Below are 9,976 nucleotides of genomic sequence, written 5' to 3'. Positions count from 1 at the left end.
TATATACCTGGTGAATTTTATATAACCAGCCGGCTGTGCCGAGGCGCAATAAAATGCATCGGCGCACCTATATGATCAACTCACTAAACTCCAACGAACCCGGAATGAAACTCGTTGCCACAAATTACGGTCCATGAACGGTAATACCGAGGCACATGCCCGAACAAACCGCCATATATTAACGCCTAACCATTTCCTATAGATCGCATACGTATTACGTACAACACGTGTGCGAGAGTGATTCATACAATGCGGATAGTGAACGGTATGCATGTGTAACACATCAGCCGAGTGGCTGACGTTTTTCAGATTAGGTACATCCTTGTCCGCTTCCGTCACGAATCCGAAAGTCGGTCGAGGCGTTAAAAGTTTCGTCGATGTTGGACAAGGAAGTCCCCTTCGCTTTTTTTTTCGCGTCGTTTATTTATTTGCTTATTCGTTCGTTTATCTTTATTTGTTTACTTCCTACTCCCCCCACCCTGCCTGATTCTTAGACTCCGTCTCGCCGCTTCTTTCGCCCGTTTTCATCTCGCGTGCGTGGATTGTGTTTTTTTTTATTGTTTTTTCAATTTTTTATTTTTTTTCAACCCCCCCCCAAGATGCCTCTTATAAAATTTTATCGCCGCGCGCTAGCGAAGAAGAGAGAGAGAGATTCGAGGCACACGGGCGCCTCCGGCTGCGCCCGACGACTGATTGCTCTCTTCGTTTTACTCGAAGCAACTTCTGCAGCCGCCACAACGGATCCCGTCATTCTCACGATATTCTTCTTCATCCGGTCCACCGTCCTGCTTCGACACAAAAAGTTTGACGAATATTCTCTCCTATAATCATTATACTCTAATCCACGCTACGTGCATCCCTAATTTTGTTGAATGTATCGCACTGCTGCATGCCGGCACCCGAAAAACACTCTTCCTAATCTTCCTAAGGCATATAATAACTTCGAGACCAGAAAGCTTGGAATACCATAAGAACCTCGCGATGTTATTGTGCCGGGATTTTCTTCAAATTAGTATTCAGTTTACTTACTCGGTGTGTGTCTTGAGGATGAATGGGACAACGGTGTAAATATGTGGTTAGGAAAATTAATAAAAAAACATCCGAAAAGTGTTCAGCAACGTAATTTACGCAACAATGATCCTGCAAAATGGGAATAAAACAACATCTCTACGAAATGTTAAAAATTACTTTGAACAAATTCGATTATACAGTATAAGACGAAATGTTAATAATTATTGGAACAGTAAAAATAGTTGAACTTTGGTGCTTTGGATCTTAGTCAAGAGGTTTTAGGATCACTTTGCTCGCTAACCAGAAACCTGCGAATTGTCTTCATTCGTAGAAAAAAATATTCAAGAAATTTTACATTATAATTACAGTTTTTTGACGCAGAGAATCTAGTTTAGAGATTTGTCAAATTTGGATGACTTCTCGCGTCCTCAAGTAACCGAAAATAAACATAGAAGAGAATTTAGATAATTCAACCGTTTCACGGTATAACATCGAGTTAGTTAATTCGTCTTCTAGTAATTTCGCACAAATATTCAAGTATCTTCATCGAGCTCGACATATTTCCAAGTAACTTCTGACCACCCTTTAATACAACTAAACGGGAACTTGAAGTAAATCGAGCCGCCTAATTTCACCTGCGAGTTGCCCACCTGACGCGTAAAGCGGAATTAACCCGCGAACGGTTCGTTGGCCAAAGGAGTTTAGCCGGACGGGCTAAGGTAAGGTTTAAAAAGAAAATATAGGCCACGCAGACAAAAATAGGTACATATAACACGTAAATACGGGGGACCGAACCGTTTATTTTCTACACCCCTGGGTCCGGGGCACCTGATTCTTCCTTCCTTGCCGTGGGAATCCTCAAGGAAGTTGTTGGCGAATCGAAACTCCGACCGGGTTATTCTTCGCGGCAAAGAATTGCAGGTGGCTTTGTATTGTCGGAGTTCTCGTGTCTGCCACGCGTGACGAGTACATAGATCCTATACCGTGAGAATTCCGGCGCTCCTCGGACCGACGAAGTGATTTCAGGATCAGTTGCCCGGGCCTTTGAACGTTCGAACCTTGTGTGCGTGTGCCCGAGGGCAGTCCCGACAATTATCCGTAAACCATACGGGGCGAAAATGTTTTTTTTTTTTCTTTGCCTGCAATTTTCATCCCTTCGACTACGTACCGAGATGCAAAAATCATGCAAGTTTCACACCTATAACTTTCACGGTTTAGGAGAAACTTCGGTGATCTATGTTTCTACTTTGAGCAGATCTCTCGATGAAAAATTGCTTCGAGGTATCTTGAATTTAATAAAGTCCGATATTTTCGATCATACGATTATTCGTTTCAGGCTAGATACTCGGGGGAAAAAAATTTTTCCCTCACCTCCCTCCCACACCAAAAAAAAATAAAAGAAAAAATCGCTGTTTATCAAACGCTACTCAACTTTTATCCGCCGTTGACGCTGCCGCAATTTTTTCCCCCTTAAAATTTTACGTACATACTTCTATCTGCTTTGGGTAAAAGGGTCGGTCCTTATTCGGCAATTCGCACGCGGACGAAAGAGAAGGTCCCTCGTGATATTAAGGCACTTTCGTCACGTGCGTATTCTGAAAACAAATGTAACGATCTTGTCCCCCCTTCTCCTGCAGAAGCATCGCAACTCGCTGAACCTGACTGACGAGTTGCCGTACATTGAATCCTGTACGGATATGCGGCACAAGCACGATTCCTTCCATGCCTCCTCGGTCACGTCCATCGAGCGTTTTGCCGAGACTCCCGCAGCTCCTGCGGGAATAATTGCATCCCGCGTGGTATAATTATCCCCGGTGTATATAATAAGAGATACTCTTCGTACGGATATGATACGGGGGCTCCGAGCCGATTTTTGCATCATCAAAACGGGACGCGATCGAGTTTGTAGCTGCCTCGACTGAACATTATTCCGCGACTATAACGCATAGTTACTATGAACTACTCGCTGTTTAATTCATGTGTTTATACACCTCTCTTCTGCAGCCTTTATTACGCTCGACGCATGACTCTTGGGATAATGTTGAATGAGACGCGGTTAAAGAAACCCGTGAAACGAAAACTAATTATTTCATCTCCAAGAATAGAGTGAATTTTATTCAAGAAGTTTCAATACCGTTTTCCTGAATTTTTCTAGTTACTGCATGAAATTTTTCTCAGTGTATACCCATTCATAGAAATTACTGATTTTTCGTATCATTTTATAATTTTCAAAAGAAATCAAACACAAATGCGAATATTTTACCTCTGTTTCATCTCCTCGATCTGTCAGCTTCAATCCCGTGGGCATAAAAATTCTTGAATGGATCGTATGTAGGGTATTTTTTATTCTTCTTCTTTTTTTTCAACGGAAGTTATGGATCTCGTTAACGGATGTATTCAGGTGAAATAACAGTGTATCTCGTAAAATATTTGCATATAACATCCACCCAATATACATTAACGAACACATGTTAAATCGAAATTACATTTTTGTATAACCGCATAAGCACAAAAGAGTGGCTTGAATGAGGAGATGGACACTTGAATTCGTGCAAAGCATTTTCGGAGCTGATATATTATAAGCAATATCGATGAGACGAGCCGGATTTTGAGAGTTTCATTCATGAAATCGAGGCCCATTATCGTACGCCAACTGTCGCGGGCATTGTTTGCTTCCGATTTCCTATTATTTATTACGTGTGCATAATAATCACGTATACGCACGCACGCGGATATACGAAACAGAATGAATAACGGATGAATGGAAGGGACGAATTTATCGGGGCATGAATCGCCGCAAAAATGTTACAGGTTGCCATCGGGGGCATTGTTTAAGCCGGCGGAGCCGCGATCAAACAAATAAAAGACTCCCTCACGCCCCTAAAACGATAAAGTCCGTCCACCGGATATCAGAAATTCTGGCCAATCTGGCCGGCTGAATGAGTCAAGGGAAAACACGGGGCCCCCTCAATTTTGGCGTCACGATCTCGCGTGTTCGAACTCACGGGACGTTGAACGGCCTCCTCGCTTCGTTGCATCGCGTAATTGTTCACGAAATTTTGTTGCCAATATCTTTTTTTCACACGATGACGATGCAGTTCGTCATGGCTGTGCAGATTGCAGGCAGACGTGCACCTTCGATATTCTTCGTATTAAATTAATACATTCGCAAGTATGGCTCGGATGAAAGTTTATTCAAAATTAGAAAATGTGTGCGTACAATGTAGACTTGAAAAACTGAAATATGGAAAATTATATACAAGATAATAAATTGCATTTTCTCACTCCAAACGCGATACTTTATGGAGAAAATCAAACAAGGAATGAAAATGATTTGGATAAAAATTATGTATTCACACCTTAAGGGGAGAGGACACGTCCCTATCCAATCTGTCCAATCTTATTCAATATTTTTAAAGGATTTGTAACTAAGGGTCATTGCCTCGTAAGCTTTGGTTCTTCATTTTCCCATTTTGTTTTGGTTTTATTTTTTCACTTTTATTAGTTATTACAGAGTTGTATGTATCCAAGAAAATCACCGCACATCGATTTGATAAATTGTAAAAAATGTATCCCTCAATAGGGCAATCAATTGAACTAAAGGTATCGATTTTCAAACGACTAATTTCATTGCAAAAAATGGTCAAGATATCAAAGAAAGAAACTGTCAACCTGCATCGAGGTTCAACCACTCGGTAGGCAAATAGCGACACACGACGAAAATCCCCGAACCCTTCGTGCCTACAATGAGAGATACGAGAGAAAAAAAGAGGGGCGGGGGGTGAAAAATATGAAAAGAGAAGAAGCGAATGAAAGCGAGGAAAAGAAAGAAAGAAAGAAAGAAAGAAAGAAAGAAAGATGGAGTCGATTGACCGAGACGCATCTGCTTTTCTCTGGGTCCAAGTGTCGGAGGTCCCCCTTCGCTTCTCTCTCTCTCTCTCTCTCTCTCCCTCCCTTTTTTGCTCCCTTCTTCTCCTCCGCCTGCGTTTTGGAAAGGAGTTTTATGCCGAAAGACGGAGAGGGAACGCGAGCGCCGGATCGTGCGTGTGCGAGGAGGAGGAGGAGGAGGAGGAGGAGGAGGAGGAGGAGGAGGAGGAGGAGGAGGAGGAGGGGGAAGAAAGGGGGGGGGGGACGTATTAGCGTAGAAACGAACGAAGGAAGCAAGGCCCCTCTGTAGGGCCCAGCCGGGCCGAGGAGGCTACCGTGAGAACGAACCGAGGCCCCGCGTCCCACACGGGACATTCGTTGGTTCGTTGGTTCGTCGGTTCGTCGGTTCGTCGACGGTCGGTCGGTAAACTGTGGGCCCCTCGGCCGCCTGGCACGGGCACCGGCCGAGTCGCCCGACCGACCTGAGGCCCCGCTGCGCGAACGGGAAGATAGGGAGAGGAAGGAAAGGAAAGGACGTAGGCGCGAGCCTCACACGCGACCCGCACACGTCCAGCGCGGGCCCAATCCCGCTCTCGTTTCTTTCTTTGACTTTTTGTTTCCTTTTTCTTTTTTTCTTCTTTTTTTTTTTTCTTTTTTATCTCCAAGTAGGTACTTTTTCTCCGACATTTTTTTTTCTCCTCGAGTTCAGATTTCGTATCCTTCTGCTTCGTTGTACGGCACCGTTTAACGTACTTCTCTCGTCGTCGGTCTCCGATTATTCTCATTATCCTTATCGTTTGCCTAGTTTGATTGGGCAGGTATTCTGTGTTTCGTGTAATATTTGATCCCGTTTTTTTTTTTTTTTGTTTTTTTCTTTTTGGATCTATTACCTGTAAAAGTAAAATTTCATAACCATTTGTGACGCGTGAAATTTTATTCAGGTCATTTTTCGGACGTTCTCAAGTCCAGGATAAAAGGGTAATCTTATTTATGCGTTATTAAGCTAACGGTTGGAAAATGCGAAAAAACCGTTTGAAATATTACCACCAATGTTATTTGCGATGATAATAGTAAGCACGAATGAAACAGCATCCCTATAGTTTGAGACAGGAATAAATCCAAGCAAATTCAAGTACACAAGCTAATTAGCTAAACCAGCACCTTGAGAAAAGGTTTTATAATTGAAAGGTTCGAAATGATACTTTTGCGTTTCTGATCGGGTTCTAATATTTTTATGTTTATGTTGTTCGCTGTAGAGATTATTAGAGATCGCTGAAACCGTTTGCCTCTTTCTCCCCAACTTTTGATACGACAGTTTAGCCACTTCATCCTGAACCCAGCTGATAGCTTGCTCAAACTGCGATACTCGAGTATCTAGATTAAAAAGAACCGAACAAGTGGGATTAGAACTCGCGCCCTGAGAGTTCCGTGCAATCTTAATAATTTTTTTTTTTCACGTGATATAACTACAAATCAACTATTTTCAAACTTTTTCATTTACTTATTTTGCGAAACCTTGCTTCTCTCCAAATTTCATCATTCGAGGTCAACGCGAAGTACCCTACAGGTTTTGATTTGTGAGTTTGCAAGTTTCAAAATATGTGGCACAAATGGCAGTACCTTTTGATTGCGTTTACTCAGAAGCTCGAATTTTTCACATGCCCAAGGGAACGTAACCCTCGGTATTCAATATTGATGTCAATTTAAATCGAATCAATCGAGATACCTCCACCCGTTCCTGAAAAAAAGGGTCTTAACAGACGGACGGACAACGAAATAATCCTATAAGGGTTCCGTTTTTCCCTATTGAGGTACGGAACCCTAAGGAATGGTTTGAAAAGGAATTTGCAAATTCATCATCATAAAGAGCTCGGCACAATTTCAAAAGGAATCGCGGAAAATCACGTATCACACATGAAGCTGCAAGCTACACCGAAGCATGGAAAATGAGAAATCGTTACTCGCGCGATCGAGTGTACACGTATGGAGGTGCAGGTATTCACACGTGGTCACTCGAGGCACGCACCTATCAACATATACGCGTATTTTCTCGGTCCGTTGGTTATTAGGGAGTTTGATACGTACGCAGCGGCTTCAAGGTATAGCCATAACCCATCCGTACCCGGAGCCGCAGTCGCGTATCGGTTACACGTGATATTTAGACGGGAACGGGCGCATGCGCCACGGGTTCATTCATTCGTTCATTCAGCCGAGGCCCGTTTCTCCGCTGGTCGCACCCCCTGGGCCCCCGGGCCCTCGGGCCCAAGTCCTCGACTCGACGCACGTACGTCGGGTCTTGACGCCCGATAACGCCCAAGGGCCGTTAAACACGATAGCGGAGAAAAGAGAGCAAAAAAGTGAGAGAGAGAGAGAGAGAGAGAGAGAGAGAGAGAGAGAGAGAGAGAAAAGAACACTGGCTGCTTGTCAGATTTAAAGATATAAAAAATTAAAATAAAAATAACTAGACGCAAAGGCGAACCTCTCTTTTTTTTCGCAAAATCCAGGGTGTATTTTTTTAATCTTACGCCAATTATATATTATATTGTACACGATTATAAAAACCGCGGTCTATAAAGTTGATTGATCAACTTTTTTCGTCGTTTTCACTTTAATACAGGGAAATAAATATTGCAAGTCGTTGTATTATCACTGTTCGATCGTTGCATCCTGTTTCTAAACACTAAAGAATATCATCGTGCGAAAAATTCTTGTAAATGATTCATCGTTTAAGAATTAGTCGGGAATAATTTTCTAAATTGCAAAATATCAGGTACAGATGCATAATTAATATCTTGGGATGAATTGCGGTAAGAAGATAAGAATTCGTTTATAAAATAATCATCAGAGATTATCCTAGAAGAGTTGAAATTTTTTTGGAAACGATCAAGGTAACTTTGCTCAGGTTGGATTTTCCACTTTCTTCATTATTTTCGTCGCCTCTAACCGCATCGGGCTTTCTTCTAATCCAAATCCCTGCAAGCCCTCGATCCAAGTTCCAAGTTCCAAAAGTTCCAAGTTTCTAGCGTGGCAGAGATTTTCGAGCAACGAATTACGGTGCAGATCTTGAATCGAGGGCGAGTCGTGACGCGATATGAAACAAGAATCAAAATTCTTTGGTGTCGGGTTACCCGTGGCGGTGTTTTTTAATCGAACCGACGTCCTGGTGACGCAATTGATTATTGTTTAGGTTCCCGGTACTCGGGGTTGCGCAGGCCGAAGTTACCGAGTGAGAGCAAGCCGGTAAGCGACCCGACGTGAATCCCTCGAAAGTCACTGGAGATCTGTGGGAGTCTTGAAAGACTCGCGAGGCGACCGCAAGAATCAAAACAACCCGACGCCCGCGAATCCAAGCGTGAACTCAGGTGGAGGAATTCGCCGGGCAGCATCTCCTGCGGTCGATCCGAACCGCGGTGTCGAGTCACCCTTATCTGCAACGAAAGACGCCGTGGCGGAGTCAAAAACGTGAGACGCTCGAGCCGCAGACCCGGAATTCGAGGGGCTCTTGTTGTAGTAACTAGAAAAATTCAGTGAAACGGGTATCGTTAAAGAAAACTGTTTGAATACATCGTTGGAATTACGAAAAACGAGGTACGCGTTAACATTTTGCGCTATTGTCGATCCTTTTTTGGTTATTGCAACGCAAAATCAGTTTGTAAGGTTTACTCTACTTTTCTAGTTAAATAAGGCTTTAACGTCAATTTATCGTTGCACGAGCGTTAAATTTTCGCAACAGTTGGAAGAAAATGTTGTAGCAGCAGTGATCGTAACGAGAAAGAATAGTAACGGATACTAGGCTTTCCGGTAACAGTTAGAAAACTAATTTTCATTTTCTACCTAGAACTGTATTTTTCGATTTTGGTAAAAAATGAAAATAGTCAAGGACTGAGCGGTAACTGGAACTAAAAATTTCTCTCAGTGTGGCGAATTATTTATTATTGAAACGATTTTCAAAAAGTAAAGATTTTCTTTCATGGTGTACTGTACTCGGGTCTTGAGGGATTGAAAATTCGGCAACTGTGATTGAGAACTCTTTACATTTCCAAAATCAATGATCGAGCCTTACAAACTCGGTGAAGAAATCACCTGCCAAAGCTTTTTAACAATCCCTCAATACAGGTGTCAATGTTTATTACAATCAATTTATACTTCTTTTCAAATTTTTTTTTATTTTCTTTATTTTCGCAACAAACACTCAGACACACCTTCCGCTCCGAATTCCCGAGTTACATCTATACACTCTGGGAACATCGATGTCGTTTCATTCATGCGTTTAGTTCAATTGGGCCGAGGTCCCCTTGCCCGTTTCTGATTGCGCCGATCGCAGCTGACACGTGACGAGGTCAGGAAAAAAGCCTTGCACCTAGGCTCTGATGCTCGCTCGTGACAAAGTGAGTCCATTAGCCATACGCGGTTTATGAATGTGAGAAAGATATCCAGACGTGGAAAAGTCGACAGGAATGGACCAGGCGCTTCTTCGTCTCTCTTGATATTTTTTACTCTCTCCAGGCTCGGATGGTTTATTATATACCCACGAATTCCCAAAACACCGTGCACACTCGATCCTCCCAGCCCAAGATAAATATTAAGAAAACGAGCGCGTAAATAAAAGGGGCTCGAGTTTACGGGAATTGAAAATTCCTCAAGGAACTGCCAGGTTGCCCTAAATTTTTCTCTTCTCCTTTCGCACCCTCTGATCTTTTTAATACCTAGTCGTAATTTTAAACGCTAATTAAAGGAGGCAGATTTTATCGGGCAAAATGAATTGTTTATTTGATACTGTGCGGGATAGAACAAATATCAATTATTCCTGTCTCAATTCTCCGACATTTTTCCTACACATATGATCGGGAATTTAGTAAAACAATTATCAACCAAGCGCTAAGAAATGCTCGATAAATTCATATTACAGGCTTGTATTAATTGACCATATTATTGTAAATTGAAAATTGGTACGGTGAAATGTGAGTGGAATAATTTGGCGATAAGAACTGCCAAACCGATCTAACAGAAAACATCTTTATTCATATTCTTATAAAATACAACGAGATCGACCAATTCTTATCCTCTGTCTCATGCCTCTCTCGAAGCCGATATACGA

The sequence above is a fragment of the Neodiprion pinetum genome, chromosome 1 (genome assembly GCF_021155775.2).
Source record: "Neodiprion pinetum isolate iyNeoPine1 chromosome 1, iyNeoPine1.2, whole genome shotgun sequence".
In the NCBI taxonomy this organism is placed as follows: Eukaryota; Metazoa; Arthropoda; class Insecta; order Hymenoptera; family Diprionidae; genus Neodiprion; species Neodiprion pinetum.
Note: the sequence above shows the minus strand (reverse complement) of the source record.